The 17,784-nt window shown below is 42.6% G+C and overlaps 1 protein-coding gene across 3 annotated transcripts in view; it reads right to left on the bottom strand.

The window, feature by feature from the left end:
• The window catches only part of UNC5D (unc-5 netrin receptor D), a 696,347-nt gene that overhangs the window by 375,325 nt on the left and 303,238 nt on the right, over positions 1–17,784 (bottom strand). The gene's annotated exons all lie outside the window — the stretch shown is intronic.

Raw genomic sequence — 17,784 nt, forward strand, 5'->3', positions numbered from 1 at the left:
TGCCATCTATAAAACATTTTATAGAGGTTTTCTTTGTAGGCAACTGCTGTTGTAAGTTTATAGTTCCTTTTCTATAGTTTGTCCCACTGTTCTAATTCTATGTTGTGTCCAAAGTTTTTAGCCCAGTTAATAATTGTTTCTTTTACTACTTTCTCTATTTTATAACTTAGTAAAAAATTGTATAATTTTGTAATCATTTTTCCCCTTTTCCTAATATAATTTTATCCAGTTCCAATTGTTTCCCATGTATGCCGAATTATTCTTGGTCTTTTTTTAGTCTTGTTTTAATTTGTAGGTAGGGCCACCATTCTATATTTATTCCTTGCTTTTTCAGCATTTGCACTGATTTTAATTCTCCTTTTTCATCTAAAATTTCTGAATATCTTACTGTTTTACTGAGATCTATTGTTTTTGGGTGTGTCATTACCTCCATTGTCGATAACCAGTTTGAGATTTTCGTGTAATAGTTTTTTTAAATCTTTACCCAGACTTTAAGTAGGGAGTACCTTACTATATGTTTCTGGAAATATGAATGTGTTTTATTTTTCCCTTCCCAGAGAAAGCCGTGCCAGCCTCTTTGGAGGTCATGTCCTTCCAACACTAATATTCTTTTGTTTTTAAGTTGAACCCAATCCCTCAACCATGTCAAGGCGGCTGCCTGATAGTAAAGTTCAAAATCTGGGAGGCCGAACCCCCCATGGTTCCTGATGTCTTGTAAAAGTTTAAATTTAATGCGAGGTTTTTTCCCTGCCCATATAAATTTGGATGCTATTTTATTTATTTGTTCAAAAAAAATTCTCTAATTTTACCAGTATTGTTTGGAAAAGATATAACAATTTGGGTAATATATTCATTTTGATTGTTGAAATTCTGCCAATTAGTGATATCTGTAATTTATTCCAGGTTTCCAAATGAACTATGCAAGGAGACACAGATTACCACGGGAGATACATATAAGATTTGCGAAAAGAGCTGTCAGGGACGAAATCTATAGAAGAACAAGGGACAATCAATTGACCTACAAAGGAAGAGAGGTCATAACTCTTAAACAGATACCAAAGAGAATTAGAGAGAAAAGAAGGGACTACCAGTTCCTCACAACACAATTAATAAAAAGTAAAATAATGTTCCGCTGGCTGATACCTGAAGGTATATTAATAACATGGGAGGATAAGAAAATAAGGATAGACACAATAAATAAAGCCCAGGAATTTTATGAACGTTATATGGAGGAAGAATCAGACAGTAGAGAAGAGTTGGAAACCAAAAATCAAGAGGAGTAACAGGTAGAGGAAAAGGAACTAGAACAAGACATGAGAGAGAGAAGTGATATAGAAGTTCAGGAAAGAGAAAGAGTGAGGACAAGAAAGCAAAGGGAACTGAGACAAAGGAGAGGAATAAAGGCGACAAATAAGTAGCAGAATGGAGGAAGAAGTGAAACTATTTTCAGTCAACATAAATGGATTAAATTCACCAATAAAAAGAGAAGTAATTGCTAAACTCCAAAAATATAATATGGACATTATATGCTTACAGGAGGTTCACATGAAAAAAGGGGAAGGTAGCCTTCTGGAAGCCCCCAAATTAGGTAAACTATATTTGGCCCTAACTGAAACAAAAAAAAAAAGGGGGGGGGGGAATTGCAGTTTATACAAAAGACTGGTTAAAACCCAAACAAATACATGTGGACGAAAAAGGAAGAATGTTACTGATTGAAATATCAATAAAACAAAAAAGAACATTAATTGCAATTATATATGCACCAAAAATTAAACAGAAAGAATATTACAGTAAATTATATAAGCAAATTGCAGAATTGGAAATGGATAATATATGCTTACTAGGGGATTTCAACATGGTGGTTGACCCCAAAAAAGACTAAACAGGAAATTAATAAAAATATGAAAGGAAAACACTACCAAAGACTTTCTTTGAAATGACCCGAGAGCTAAGTTTAAAAGACGTTTGGAGAGAAATCAACCCACAACAGAATCAATATACATATTTCTCCAACCCACATAATTCATGGTCCAGGATTGACATGGTCTGGATGGATCCAGAAACAGGAAAAAATGTAGAGGAAATAGAAATAAAACTGAATACCTGGGCAGATCACAATCCATTAATAGTTAAATGGAGAGGGGAGGAAAAAAGAAAAAATGGACCATGAATCAAAGAAAAGTGAAAGAAAAAAATTATGTTCAATATATAGAAAAAGAACTAGCGTTTTTCCTCAAGGAAAATTGGAATGAACAGACAACTATTCAAAACCTGTGGGACATAACTAAAGCTTAACGTTCAGGGCCTTACAATGGCATACACAATATGAAGAAATAAAAACAAAAGGAAACAATATATAGAATTGCAAGAGAAACTGGGAAAATTAGAATATAAAATGCAGAAAGAACCTCAAAACCAGGAAATTAGGAACGAAAAAGATATAATTAAACATAGATTAAATCTAATCACACAAGAAGAAATATCCCCCAAAATTAGATCAACCAGACAAAACTACTTTGAAAATGCCAATAAACCGAGGAGATAGTTGGCCTACAAATTAAAAAAAGAAAAAGAAAAGAAATTAATACAACAACTTGAAGATGAAAAAGGGATAGCACATCATCAGAAAGGAGAAAAAGAAAATATAGCAGTACGATACTACCAAAATTTATATAGTCAGGAAGACATTAAAAGATATTTACAGCAGAGAAATCTCCCAACACTACCAGAAACAACAAAAGAAACATTAGATGAAAAAATAACGATGTTAGAATTAAAAAGAGCAATTCAAAAACAAAAAAGTAATAAAACACCGGATCCATATGGAATCCCAGCAGAATTTTATAAAGAATTACAAAAACCATTGGTGAACCTATTATTAGAAACATACAACGAAATATTAGAGTGAGCTACGATACCAAAATCCTGGATGGAGGCACTGATAACCTTAATTTCCAAAGATAATGTGGAAAGAAAAAAAATCCAAAATTATAGTCCAGTCTCGCTGCTGAATGCTGAGTATAAGATATTTATGACAATAATGGCAGAAAGGATGAAACATATATTAAATGAAATCATACAACCAGACCAGAATCGATTCTTACCCAACAGACACATAAAAAATAATATGATAATGAATACACTAGAATAATACGAAATACACTCGGAAAAACAAGCAACATTGATATTCCTTGACACACAAAAAGCATTTGACAACTTAAATTGGGATTTTTTAATTAACCAACTAGTAGCAATGAATTTTGGCGAGAAATTTATTAGAACAATATTTTTTTTTTTTAATTTTATTAGATTTTTATACCGCCCCCTCTCCCGAAGGACTCGGGGCGGTGAACAGCCAAAATTAAAAACATACAATATAAACAATTTAAAATACATTTAAAACAGAATTAAATCTAAAATGGCTCCCCAATTTAAAACGCCTTACCCATACCCCTATAAATAAGACGAATTTAAAAATTTAAAAATTTAAAATTTCCACATTTAAAAAGGGGGAAGATTTAGGCCAGGCCAGCTTGATAAAATAGAAAAGTCTTAAGCGTGCGGCGGAAGGTGCGCAGATCCGGGATCCTACATATCTCCAGGGGGAGCTCGTTCCAAATCGTAGGTGCCCCCACAGAGAAGGCTCTCCCCCTAGGGGCCGACAGCCGACATTGTTTGGCCGACGGCACCCGGAGGAGCCCCTCTCTATGGGAGCGTACTGGCCGGTGGGAGGCTATTGGTGGTAGCAGGCGGTCCCGTAAATAACCAGGTCCTAAGCCATGGAGCGCTTTAAAGGTGATAACCAGAACCTTGAAGCGCACTCGGAAGACCACCGGGAGCCAGTGCAGCTCGCGCAGAAGGGGTGTCACATGGGAACTCCATGTCGCTCCCATCACCACCCGCGCGGCCGCACTCTGCGCCAGTTGGAGCCTCCGAGTGCACCTCAAGGGGAGCCCCATGTAGAGAGCGTTATTAGAGCAATATATTCAAACCAAAAAGCAAAAATAATATTAAACGGAGAAACAACAGTAGGTTTTAGTATAACAAAAGGAGTCAGACAGGGATGCCCCCTATCCCCTTTGTTGTTTCTTCTCTCAATAGAGACACTGATGCAACAAATTAGACAAAATTAGGAGATCAAAGGATTAAAAATTAGAGAACAAGAATATAAAATACCGGCCTTTGCTGACAACTTGGCATTTATTATAGAAAGGCCTTTAGAGATGAAATTAATACTACTACAAGATATAAATCAATTTGGCAAAGTGACAGGGCTTAAAATAAACAAAGAGGAAACTAAAATATTAACCAGAAATTTAACTAAAAGACAAAATGAAGAACTAGAGGAGAAAATGGGAATTTTAAGAGCTAAAAAATTTAAATACCTGGGAGTATGGCTATCAGCAAAATGTAGTACGATAGAAGAGGATAATTATAATGCGCTGCTAAAACAAATACAAAAAGATTTGGAAACCTGGAATTAAAAAATGGCATTTTCAAATCCTAATAGAGAGTGAAACTTGCCAACATTTTTAAACAGATTGCCTTAAAATGATCTCTAAGAACCAGTGGGGCAAACCTACTTGGAGAAAAGTTAACTTTAGTCAAAGGTTAAAAAGTTCTGGTATTCAGATAGAGACCAACTTCATCTCTAAATCAAGAGCAGATTGCTTAATACATCTTAGGACTGCAAGGAGAGCGCTAATAAAATTAGAATGAATGCGTCCAAGAATATTAAGCTTTCTAAAAGAACAGATTCAGACTTCACAGAGAAGCTGTGAAACTTGGCTGTGAAGACCTTGCAAGCTGCAAGGATAGAGTGAGCGCCCTTAAAATAGAAAAATCTCAGGCTAGTCAGAACTACACTAAGCAACACTTGCCAGATATAAGAAATGTTCTCTGCAGGATGGCAAGACCTGGAGGAGCAATCCTAAGTATTTATAAATATACACCTGCTCAATACAATTTCTTGTTTGGCCAATTATAAATTTTATGGTAGTTGTGTGCAAATATTGATACTTTAGTTTTCTGACAGTTGTATCATGTGAATACAAATGAGCTGGACCACTTAGTATATACAATCCTAGTAATACTTATAATGTTTACAATAGTTACAATAGTCACAGTGATATATCAAAAATACTTCTGATAGTGGCAGTGATGTTGATGATAACTTCTGGATTCCAATAGCTTCTAGACGATTATTGAAGTTCAGATCAGTAATTTTTTAACATTGCCTTCTGCTCAGGTCAGATGGCTCTACATCTACATATGGCTCTATATATTCATACCACCAATGTGTCTCTTATTGCTATATACGACTCCTATTTGTCCACCACCATACATCTGTAAAATGGATGTTGGGCTTACCTGATATGTCCTTTCTCTATGAGGAGGAAATGGCAGTCAGGCATGGGAGGATCTCCGTTTATGTCGCATAGGACCGAGTCTGCAGATTTGCATAGCTCCGCCCTCTGCTGGTATTCTCCAGTGTTTCGATGAGGGTGCTGACACAGACTGACGTGTCTTCCTGAAATGAGAGAGAATTAAAATCCACCCACCTCTCCAATAGGCAGGGTCTCCCAAAAAGGGTGGGGCTGACTGCCGTTTCCTCCTCATAGAGAAAGGACATATCAGGTAAGCCCAACGTCAATTCTCCTGATCGGAGGGAAACGGCAGTCAGGCATGGGACATACCATAACCACATGTCCATCGGGAGAGAGAAGAGAGGTCCTGCAACACTAGGCAGTGTGGACGGCCTGGAGGACACGATGACCAAAGGCCACATCTGCTGATGTGAAGGAGTCCACCTTGTAATGATGTATAAAAGGCGTCAAACTGGTCCAAGTGGCTGCCCGGCAAACCTCCTCCAATGAAGCCTGAGTAGACCAGGCAGCCAAAGTAGCAGCACTCCTGGTGGAGTGTGCTGTAATGTTCCAAGGAATCGGTAAGGATTGTCATTGGTAAGTGATGGTGATAGTGGCCCTGATCCATCTGCCCAGCATAGGCGCCGAGGCCTTGGAGCTGATAGATGACAGTTGGAATGAAACAAGGCTTCAGTCTTATGGAAAGAAGATGTACGGTTGATGTAGATTTTGAGAGCACATCACACGCCAAGAGTGTGTCAGGAGCATTCCAGACGGTGGACCGGATTGGGACAGAAGTTAGGTAAGACGAACTCCTGTGCCCGGTGGAAAAGAGAATTAACCTTCGGAATGAAGGTCAGGTCCAATTGGAGGACGACCCTGTCTGAATGGAAAACGCACAGGTCCTGGCGCGTCGACAAGGCAAACAGCTCCAAGATGCAGCGAGCCAACGTGATGGCAACGAGGAAAGAGACCTTGAAGGACAAGAAATGAAGAGACGCAAGGCGAAGAAGCTCAAAGGGAGAAGAGGTCAAAGCTGAGAGAACATTGTTGAGGTCCCACGTGGGAAAATGGTGAACTGTCGGTGGGCACAGATTAGAAGCGCCTCGCAAAAAGTGATGGATGACAGGGTGCTGGGAGATCGGTGCCGACGAGCTGCAGTTAAGGACTGAAGAGATTGCGGCTGTCTGATGCCAGAGGGTATTGGGAGCCAAACCCAAATCAAATCCCTCCTGGAGAAAGCGCAAAACGTGAACAATAGAAGCTGACAGGGGAGGCACAGAAGACTGCTGGCACCATGAGACGAAGGAGGCCCAAGTAGCATTGTAGATGCAATTTGTAGATGCACGCCGAGAAGCTTGGATGGTTGAAATGACCCGGGCAGGAACCTTGGCCTCCGTTAGCAGACGCCGCTCAATCTCCAAACAGTCAAGTGGTACCAAGAGCGATCCAGGTGAGTTAGAGCCCCCTGGGTGAGGACAATCTGATCATCAGGAATGGTCCAGGGCTGTGCCACAGATAGGGACACTAAGTTCGCGTACCAATGTTATCTGGGCCACTGGGGAGCCAAGAGAAGGAGCTCTGCCCTTTCCTCTAGGAGTTTCTGGAGGACCCAGGAGAGTAAGGGAAAGAGGGGGAAGCATATAGCAGACCCGAGGGCCAGGGGCTGCGTAGTGCATTGGTGGCCTCCACCCCGGGATCCCGGGATCTGGAGAAGTACCTCGGGACCTGATGGTTGGCGGCCAATGCAAAATGGTCCACTGAGGGGATGCTGAACCGGGATGTTATCCGCTTGAATAGATGGGTGGGAAGGCTCCATTCTGCATGGTCCAACTGATGGCAACTGAGCGCGTCCACTTGTGAGTTCGCCACCCCCAAAATATGGTCTGCACGAAGCGATTTAAGATGAGTTTTGGCCCAGAGACCAAGGAGCAAGGCTCCCCTCATGAGGGATCTGGAATGTGTGCCTCCCATCTTGTTGATGTGACATTGTCCGTAAAGACAAGAATGTCGCGAGCTGCAACTTTGTCATGAAAGTGGGCCAGGGCTAGGCGGACAGCCTGCAGCTCCAATAGGTTGATATTGAGATGTTGTTCAGCGGGCGACCACTGACCTTGTGCCAGATGATGCTCCAAGTGAGCCCCCGAGCCCAAGAGGCTGGTGTCGGTGGTGAGGAGCAGCTGAGGAGATTCCCGGAAGGGGCTGGCGCTGGAGATCACTGAGGAGGTCCACCACTGGAGGGAGGCGACCAGCTCGGGGGGCAGGATCACCTTGATCAGCTCCGTGTTGGAGTGGGCCTTTTGATGAGGTAGGAGGAACCATTGTAATTCCCTGCTGTGGAGGCGAGACCAAGGAACAATGCTGAAGGTTGAGACCATTTTGCCTAATAGGCGGGAGAGGCCAAGGACAGGAGGAGGAACAGTCTGTGATGCAATGTTGAGCGAGGGATCGAAGAGTAGATTGGCGGTCCGGAGACTGAGTGACAGTAGAAGCTGTAGTGTCAATGACCGCTCCCAAGTGTTGGAGGCTAGTGGAGGGGTTCAGATGGCTTTTGTCCCAATTTATGGAAAACCCATGGCTCTGGAGCACATGGATAGTAGTAGATAAATCGCGATGGGCAGATTGGAGGGAAGAGGATTGGATAAGAATATCATCTAAATAAAATTGGATTCTAATGGGGAGGGAATGGATGTGAGCGACAAAGGCCACCATAATCTTGGTAAAAACCCGGGGGGAGGAGGACAGGCCAAAGGGTAAGGCCGAGTACTGATAATGCCCCCCGAGATAGTGAAAATGTAAGTATTTACAGTGAGCTGGGTGGACAGAGACATGGAGGTAGGCCTCCATCAAATCGATCAAAGAAAGAAAATCTCCCGGCCTGATGGTGTCTAAGATGGTGTGGCGAGTGTGCATCTTGAACCGGTGGTAAATTATGTACCGGTTCAGAGCCTTGAGGTCAAGTATGGCCCTCCACCCCCCCAAGGATTTCCGCACTAGAAATAAGCGGAATAAAACCCCTGATGGTACTGGTCAGGAGGTATCCGTTCAATGGCCTTGATAGAAAGGAGATGGTTAATGGCAGCGGAAACTAGTTCCCGCTTGGCCTTATCCCGCGAGGCAGGACATGTGAGGAAAACAGTCGGAGGGATGGAGTGGAACTCCAAACATAGGCGGGAAAGGACAGTTTCCCTGACCCCACATCAGATGTTGACACCTCCCATTCACTGGCGAACAGAGCCAGATGTCCCCCTATGGGTGCGCCAGAGGAAAAATTATTTGGACCTACAGAAAGGCCTGCCCCTGCCCCCCTGAAAGGATTGTTTCGGTTGGAATTTGCCCCCTTGTCTGACCTGAGAGTCCTGTTGTTGTGGTCTGGGTTGGAACGACCGCTGGTAGCGAGGCTGGTAGAAGCCAGTGTCGGAGGCCCGAAAGGACTGGGGCTGTGCATAAGAGGTATAATGGTAATCACTCTGCCTGGAGACCGGGGGCAAGATTTTGCGCTTGTCTCTGGTTTCAATGAGGAGAGGTTCCAATGGTGGCCCGAACAAGGCATCTGCTGAATAGGGAGAAGAGGCCAGCTGCCATTTACTCCTGGTGTCGGCTTGCCAATGCCTAAGCCAGAGAAGGCGACAAGAGGCGATGGTGGAGCCAATGGATTTTGCCATGAATCTAGCCGAATTCAAGGTGGCATCAGCTGAGTACTCCAATGCCTCAACAATTTTGGTTAAATCCTGATGAGTCCTCGTATTGGAAGGCAGAAGTCTGTCCTGGAGCTGTTTAAGCCAAAAAAGAGATGCACGATTGAAGAACGAAGCCGATGTGGCGGTTCGTATAGCCCAGGCCACCGCCTGGTGGCCCTTAATCATGGTCTTTTCAGCCTGTTTATCTTCGGGTTGAAGATATTCATCCGGAGAACCTGTTACCCGGGAGGAGGAAGTCAAAGCTGTGATAGGAGCGTCCACTGGAGGGGCCTGCAAGAGATTCGAAAGGGCAGGGGCCGAGTGGTAAAGGCACTTATCCAAACCATTGGGGGCTGGACCAGAGCCAGGAAGTGCCCATTGTATCTGGATGACATCGGTAAAGAGCTTGGGCGCAGGCACCATCTCTGGTTTCACTGTAGCAGGATCATTATCCGCTGGGGGTCCCTCAGCCGAGGAAGTTCTGCCCCCAAGGCGTGTGACAGAAAGGACCTTATAAAGCAAGGACCTAAAAAGTTGAGGTCAAAAAAGCCCAATGAATGCGGGTTGATCAGGGGTGAGACCCTCATTGTCAGAAAGAGCCAGATCCCTGGACTCCTCCTCCTCCTCAGATACTGACCTGTGGTTGGAATTGTCAGGTGAATCAATGTGTAACATCTCAGAAATGTCCTCCTGGAGAAGCTGAGGCTGGGGCTGGGGCTCAGCCACATATTGAGGGATAGGTGGGGCAAATCTCTGCTGCAAGTCCTGGGCCAGCCCTTGCTGAATGGCCCTGGCAATAATGGCCTCCAAGGAGGCATGAAACCAGGAGGTTGAGTTGCCATCCCTGGTTGAGGACCAACCTGAGAGCCCAAAGGAGAGGAGAGCACTTCCTGGGTCTCCCCCGGCCATAGTGGAGGGCTGTGGTCAGGAAGGGTCTGGAAGAAGGGCTCACTCCACGGAGGAAGTGGAGGCCCATCTGTTGCTGGCTGGTCAGGCAATAGTTCCCTCCTGGGCTGAGGAGATGGGGCCAAGCTGCACTGAGGAGACTGAGGGAGAGGCCCCAAAATGGCTGCTGTTTGAGGGACAGGTCCCAAAATGGCCCCTGTCTGAGGGACAGGTTCCAAAATGGCCACCGTTTGAGGTAAGTTCCTCTGAGCCTTTAGAACTGCCTTTTCCAGTGCCTTATGGCGCTTCAGCTCTTCTTTGGAGGGCTTGGAGGCTTTAGCTGGTGGGTCTCCCCTATGGGCTCTCTTGGGGGGGGGGTGGAAGACCTGAGGATCCCTCACCCGGGTTGCTAATATGTCTGTGCTGCCCCCCCAGCCATAGCACAAGCAGCACGGGGCTGCCTCGAGGCATCCGCCATTTTGAAAGATCCCCCGGAGTTAACAAGGACGAAAAATGGTTGGTTTGCACTTATCTCAAGCTGCAGGAAGGCGAGGTGGTCTCAGGCTGATGTCGTGAAGAGCCGGCCGAACACGATGTGATAAAGGCTGGGGCAACGAGGAGTTAGAACTCCCACTCAGCATTGCTAATTCGGACCACTAGCCCACCGGCTCTAAACGCAGTTTCAAGCGCTTGCGAGGTACAGTTTAAAATGTAGCACTGGTCCTGCTGCTAGGCGAATGCCTTTAAAATGCAGCACAGGAATAAAGCTCATCCGATGTAGTGGGGAAACTGAGGGAAGCAATTAGCGATGACAGGCTGCTCCCTCCTATGGCCCTGCCGGCTGGCAGGCCAAAAGCCGCTCTGTGGCTGACAGCGGTATCAGGTAAACTCACCCTTCACGCTGAAAAGCAAATTAAGTCAATTGGAATGCAAATAGCGAGGAATGAAAGGAAATCCCCTTAGGCAATGCTGTTGAGAAACGGTCAAGCTGGGAAGACAGCATAGACCGAGTCGAAACACTGGAGAACACCAGCAGAGGGTGGAGCTATGCAAATCTGCAGACTCGGTCCTATGCTACATAGATGGAGATCCTCCCATGCCTGACTGCTGTTTCCCTCCGGAGAATTATCACTTCATCAAAGTTCCTAAATCTGCAATTCAACAGGCACAGATAGTGTCACTTAAAAGGGCTTTCTTTCTTCAAATTTTCCAACTTACATGTATATACCTTCCTTGGCCAGTAGATGTCTCCCTAGAGCCTTGTCCCAATTCTGACACAGAAAGCGCCTCTCATCCAAAGAAGAGAGGGACAGCCATTTTCTCCTGTAAATTTGTCCGATATTCTCCAATTTTAACACTATTCAACTTTTCCAATAACAACCCACAAAAGTCTCCAGCTCCAAATCCACCCTTTCTAGTTAGCTTCCTCTGCCTCTCCCCCTCTGTCCTCTGTCTTTATAGGTCTTAAGACCTTAATAAAGCTCCACAATCTCCTTCACCCTTTCTCCTATGGGTGGGGGGGAACGGACGGACTCCACCCCTCCTTCTATTAGGAGTTCCTTCTTCTCTTAAGCCAGCCAGGGATTTCAATCCACTTTCCTCCCATTCCTCTTACTCTTTAGAAGGCAGAGCTTTTTTCCACCAAATCCAGTCCACCAGCATACCACTTTTCACACCGCTATTTTCGTCCTGCTGTCAGTTCTACAATTCAGCTATTGCAGATTTATATGGCAGAGGAAAAAGTCAAGAATTAAACTGAAACTACTTCAGGAGGCCAAAGAAAGAGGAGGGTTTGCTTTGCCCAGTTGGGAATTATATTACCAAGCGGCAGCGATCACCTGGGTCAATTAATGGATAACCCTCAGAAACAAAAGATTATTAGCACTAGAAGGTCACAATATTCAAGCAGGATGGCATGCATTCCTCTGGTATGAAAGACATAAGGCACATCAATACTTCCAAAGACACTATATAAAACAGGCTCTATTGGGGATATGGAACAAAATTAAAAAACAGAATTATAGGGAAATGCCGATCTGGCTCTCCACTGTAGAAGCAGTGGTATATCCAAATCTTATAAACTGGGGAAAAATTGTAACATATAAAGATATATTAGATGAACAGGGGGGATTAAAATCAAGACTGCAACTAAAAGAACAAGGATTGGAATTAGAATTAGCAACATGGCGCTCCCGTGTGACACCTCTCCTGCGCGAGCTGCACTGGCTCCTTGTGGTCTTCCGGGTGTGCTTCAAGGTTTTGGTCACCACCTTTAGAGCGCTCCATGGCTTAGGACCTGGTTATTTACGGGACTGCCTACTACCACAAACAGCCTCCCCCGGCCGGTACGCTCTCATAGAGAGGGGCTCCTCCGGGTGCCATCAGCCAAACAATGTCGACTGGCAGCCACCAGGGGGAGGGCCTTCTCTGTGGGGGCACCCACTATCTGGAACGAGCTCCCCCCAGAGATATGGAGGATCCTGGATCTGCACACTTTCTGCCATGCTCTTAAGACCCTCCTATTCCAGCAAGCCCGCCTGGCCTAATTTTCTCCCCTGTTTTATAATTCTTTTAAATCGAAATTTTAATCTGTTTTAAATTATTGGGATTTTTAATTGTCTCGGGCTAAATTATTTAATCTGGTTTTAATTATGTTTCTAACTTTTGTATCTATGTATTTTATTTTGTGCCTGTTCACCGCCCTGAGTCCTTCGGGAGTAGAGCGGTATATAAATTTAATAAAAACAAAACAAACAAAACAAAAACAAGAATGGTGGTCATACTGACAAATCTGGTCAAGTTATATGAAAGATATGAGAACATGGGAGCATCAACAAAAAGTTAACAGCATTAGATAAACTTTTATTGGGAACAGAGGAGAAAATTATCAAAGCAATGTATAAATTTTTACTAGAATACAAAATGGAGGAAGATTGTGTTAAAGAGACGGTGGTATGGGCAAAGAACTTTGGGTACAATATTGAATTGGAAAAGTGGGAAAAATTGTGAGAAAAGAACAGGAAATTAACTCTGGCCACATTGTACAAAGAGAACTTATATAAAATGTTCTATAGTGGGCACCTACCACCAACCAGGCTAGCCAAAATGTACAAAAATTTATTATCTAAATGCTAGAAATGTGACCAAATACCAGGCACCTTACTACCACATGTGGTGGACATATAGAAAAGCAAAAGAATATTGGCACAGGATTCAAAGGTGGTTGGAAGAAATGACTGGGCAGAGATTGGAACTCAAACCAGAAATATTCTTATTAGGAATTAGTAAAGACGATCTAAGTAAAGGGTTAACATATTCAATACTGCATATCATAACAGCTGCGAGAATAGTTTATGTCCAACAATAGAAGAGAACATAGAACATACCTAAAGAAAGGGAAATTACAAAGAAAATACTTGACTGTGCAGAATACGATAGACTGAAGCTAGAACTGAAAAATAAAGGAGAGTACTATGAGATTTGGAATAGATTTTATCAATGGTTAGACTTAAGGAATAGAAGTCGGTACGGATAAGAACAAGGATGCGTAGAGTGAAACAAGAAGGCAATATATGTAATATATTATGTAATTGTAAATGTGTAGAAGAGGTTAAGTATGTGTATATAATTAGTAAGTAGTAATGTATGTTGAATACATAAGAGACTTGTTACACTGTGTATGGTGGAGATATCGCCAAGATGGTTCCACCATGTCCAGGTTTTTTATTACAAAAACAAATGAGCTGGACCACTTGGCCTGGTAATATGGAGGGTGATAAGTGGAAACAGAATGGATCTGAATTACTGAGTTAAGTAGAATAACTAGATTATCTCCCTCTGTGAATAGGGATAGCACCAGAAGATGTTCCTGATGGACTAGCTGACTCTCAAAGTGGAATTATAATGAAGGAACTGAATGACAAGAAGCAAGCTTTCAGCTATTAGGGATAATCTTATTTTTTTCCTTACAGCTTTTCCCTTGGAATTAAATTAAAGTATGATTTAAAATTAATGAAGGGTGCATAAAGGGAACATCTGAATTGAGAACACTATTTCTCCAGGATCAAGTAGTGATCAAATGTCAATCACTCTCCTCTGAAAGCTTGTTCCTCAGTGAGGACATTTTCTCAACTATTGGACTTTCAACCTAGTCCAATAGTTGTAAGTAGATATATTTAGCATATAGTTTACTGACTCTATTAAACAAATTAATGGGTCTACAATTCCAGGGGCTATCTATTTACTTTATTTTTGTAGAGTGAAATAACAGCGAGAGAATGGCTTTACAGCCAAGCTGTACATTTGGGTAAATAGGACAATCAACACTGGAACCTACCAACCCTTTTTCTTCCTTAATAGTCCTAGAAGATTCTTCCAGAGCTTTTCCAGGTTTGGGTGGTAAAATGAAGTGCTTAACTTCAGATGTAGACAAAGGAGGTCAGTCAAGAAGAATATTTCAAAAGTAGATTGCTGCTGGATTCTTTAATGATTCCACTGTGAAATTTTCACAAATGCTCTGGAAATAATTCTCCCAGAATTCTATATGGCAGAGTAGACCAAAATCTCTTATCTTTGAGGAAAGCTATACGTAAATACCTATAGGGAGATGACCAGGCTGTGCCCAAGGGTGGGCTCAAGCATCAGTCTCCAGTTCCTTCATGCCCACAAGTGATTTAAGTCCAGCCCACCTTGAATTCTGTTGATTCTTGCTTTGACTGTTAGTACAGGTAGTCCTCGACTTACAGCAGTTCATTTAGTGACCATTCAAAGTTACAACAGCATTGATAAAAGTGAGTTATGATTGTTTTTCACACTTACAACTGTTGTAGCATTCCTGAAGTCATGTGATCAAAATTGGGACACTTGGCAACTAGTTCATATTTTATGACGGTTGCAGTGTCCTGGGGTCATGTGATCCCCTTTTGTGATCTTCTGATGAGCAAAGTCAATGGGGAAGCCAGATTCACTGAACAACCATGCTAGTAACTTAACAACTGCAGGGATTCATTTAACAACTGAGGCAAGATAAATTGTAAAATGGGGCAAAATTCACTTCAATGTCTCACTTAACAACAGAAATTTTGGGCTCAATTGTGGTTGTAAATTGAAGACTACCTGTATTTCAGATTCTTGTAGAGAGAGTTAGCTTGCAATAAACTGTAATCAGTTGAACTGCCTGGAGTCCTGATTTGTTGTGCCTGGCAACACCAGAATTTAGCAGTGCAAGGAAGCTCCCCCAGACCTCTGTCATAGTATTTATTTTCTTTGATTTTAGAAGGGTTTTATACTTTGTCTTTTGCTCCGAGAATGAAATGAAAATATCTGGGGAATTGTTAACATGGAAGGCTTTTACTGCCACAAGCAGGACCTTTTTCATTTTGATCTAATCAATGTCAAACCAGGGTTTGGGATCTAATACGATAGGGGATATGGCATCTGAGAGTAATCTTGAGTTTAAGATTAGGGATAATAGACTATATTAACATTTGCTCAGGGGTGTCTGCTAGGCATATTTGACAATGAAACTAAAGCAGGTGATCCAAATTCAAGAGACCCAGTTTCTACTACTATAAAGGATCATTTATTCTAAACACACTCTTTTGCTATTTGTAGAAAATTGGAATTTGCGGTAGGATCAAAAATACTGCGAGACCGAAATTGGAAAAGAAAGTCTACAGCTAAGCCAGCAGGAATGCTGAATTTTGTGGAGACCATTGTACCAACTTGTGGAAGCTCTCCTATTTTTTACACTGGGTAACACTAAAAGATATTGGAGACATATCCAGATATAAATAGATTGACCATAACCCAAATTTCTTGGAAAAGGAGAATAAGATGAATAATAATACAGTAATAATCAGATGCTCTGAACATTCCAAGATGTGTCTGTGAGTCAAGAAAAAAAAAAAACACTTTTACTAGATCCAGCCACTGGCATTACCAGAGTATGAGTCAGAAGCCTCTAGAGTCATCTTCTAAGTGCTACTGAATTTCCATGGTTAGAATTCTTCAACTTTCTCCATCAAGATGTTCTTCACATGGTCAATGTTTGGTTGGAAATTATAAGACTGGAGAATGACAAAAGGATTGTAGTAGACCAGTGGTTCTCAACTGTGGTCCACAGACCCCTGGGAGGGGGGATGCTATGTCATCACAGGGGGTCCGTGAAGGCTTGAAGAAATGTTATGATTTAAATCTTGAGTTATGACTTGGTGGTCCATGGTCATGGTCCATGGCCACAAAAGTTATTTAAAGCGAGTCCGTGGTGAAGAAAAGGTTGAGAACTACTGTAGTAGACAATATTGCACTAAATAGGGACAAACTGCTTTCCCATATTGGGAGTTACAATAGCCAACTAGAGAGTTGCAGTAACATAATCCGAAGGATAGCGATTTCACAGAAAGGGTTGAGATGAAGATTTTCGTACACTGGGGGAAGATTTCAATTCTTGAAGTGGAAATGGGGCAGAGGAGCAGAAAGCCTCTGAACCGAACCTTCCTGAAGGTCTCCCACTTTTTACACTGGGAAATGTATTGTTTTGGGAACAGGGAATACATACAAACATTGCATTACCGATAATTCTCAATTTACAACAGTTCATTTAGTGACCATTCAAAGTTACAACAGGACTGAAAAAAGTGGCTTATGACCGTTTTTCACACTCATGACTATTGCAGAATCCCCATGTAGGGGTGAAATCCAGCAGGTTCTGACAGGTTCTGGAGAACCAGTAGCGGAAATTTTGAGTAGTTCGGAGAACCAGCAAATACCACCTCTGGCTGGCCCCAGAGTGGGGTGGGAATGGAGATTTTGCAATATCCTTCCACCAGGAGTGGGGAGAGAATGGGGATTTTGCAGTATCCTTCCCCTGCCATGCCCACCAAGCCACACCCACAGAACTGATAGTATAAAAAAATAGGATTTCACCACTGTCCCCATGGTCACACGATCAAAATTTAGATGCTTGGCAACTGGTTTATACTTATGACCGTTGTTGTGTCCCAAAGTCATGTGATCACCTTTTGTGACCTTCTGACAAACAAAGTCAATGGGGAAGCCAGATTCACTTAACAACCTTGTTACTATTTTAACAATTGTGGTGATTCACTTAATGATTATGGCAAGAAATGAGGCAAAACTCACTTAACAAATGTCTCACTAAACAGTAGAAAGTTTGGGATCAATTGTGGTCATAACTTGAGAACTACCTGTTTTGAAAATCAATCATTTTGACAGGGAATGTTGGCAGCACAGCAAAATTAGGATGCTGTCAACTCTTGGGCTTGCTGTACCAACAGTGTGACCTGCTTAAAGGCAGCATCCTGTGTCTTTACCCTCTGCTCAGTGAGTACTTTTTTCCTTTTTCTCTTGGAAACCTTACCTTCCAACTGCCTGACAAGCACAAGCAATTAATGCAAGAGACATAGATGTATTCTTGACCAGCAGAATGGCTGCCAGTGACAGCGTGAAACATAATACCTACATTTTATAGTGGAGGCAAAGCTCTGTTGCAAGGATATCAGTGTTCTACCATTTTAATGGCCTTTTCTAAAGACACCTGAGAATTGTGTTTTATGGGGTTGTGGATATAAAATACTGTGCCTGAAATCAAATCCCACCCTCCCCTCTGACAATTACCACTCTTAGGAGCCCCTGGAGAGATAAAGCTGCTATTCACTTTAAATTTGCAATGTAAATATGCACAAAGCACTTGAAGGCGAGTACTATAACCCATGGTAGAAAATGTGTTTTGAATGCAGACAATGTCAAGATTCATGCCTTGAAGTGGGAGGAGGGGGAAAAGTCCTGCTCTATTGTAGACTCTGCAATGGAAGTGCCAAGCAGATTAGAAA

Source organism: Pantherophis guttatus, chromosome 9 (genome assembly GCF_059756535.1).
Source record: "Pantherophis guttatus breed Tessera chromosome 9, ASM5975653v1, whole genome shotgun sequence".
Taxonomy (NCBI): Eukaryota; Metazoa; Chordata; class Lepidosauria; order Squamata; family Colubridae; genus Pantherophis; species Pantherophis guttatus.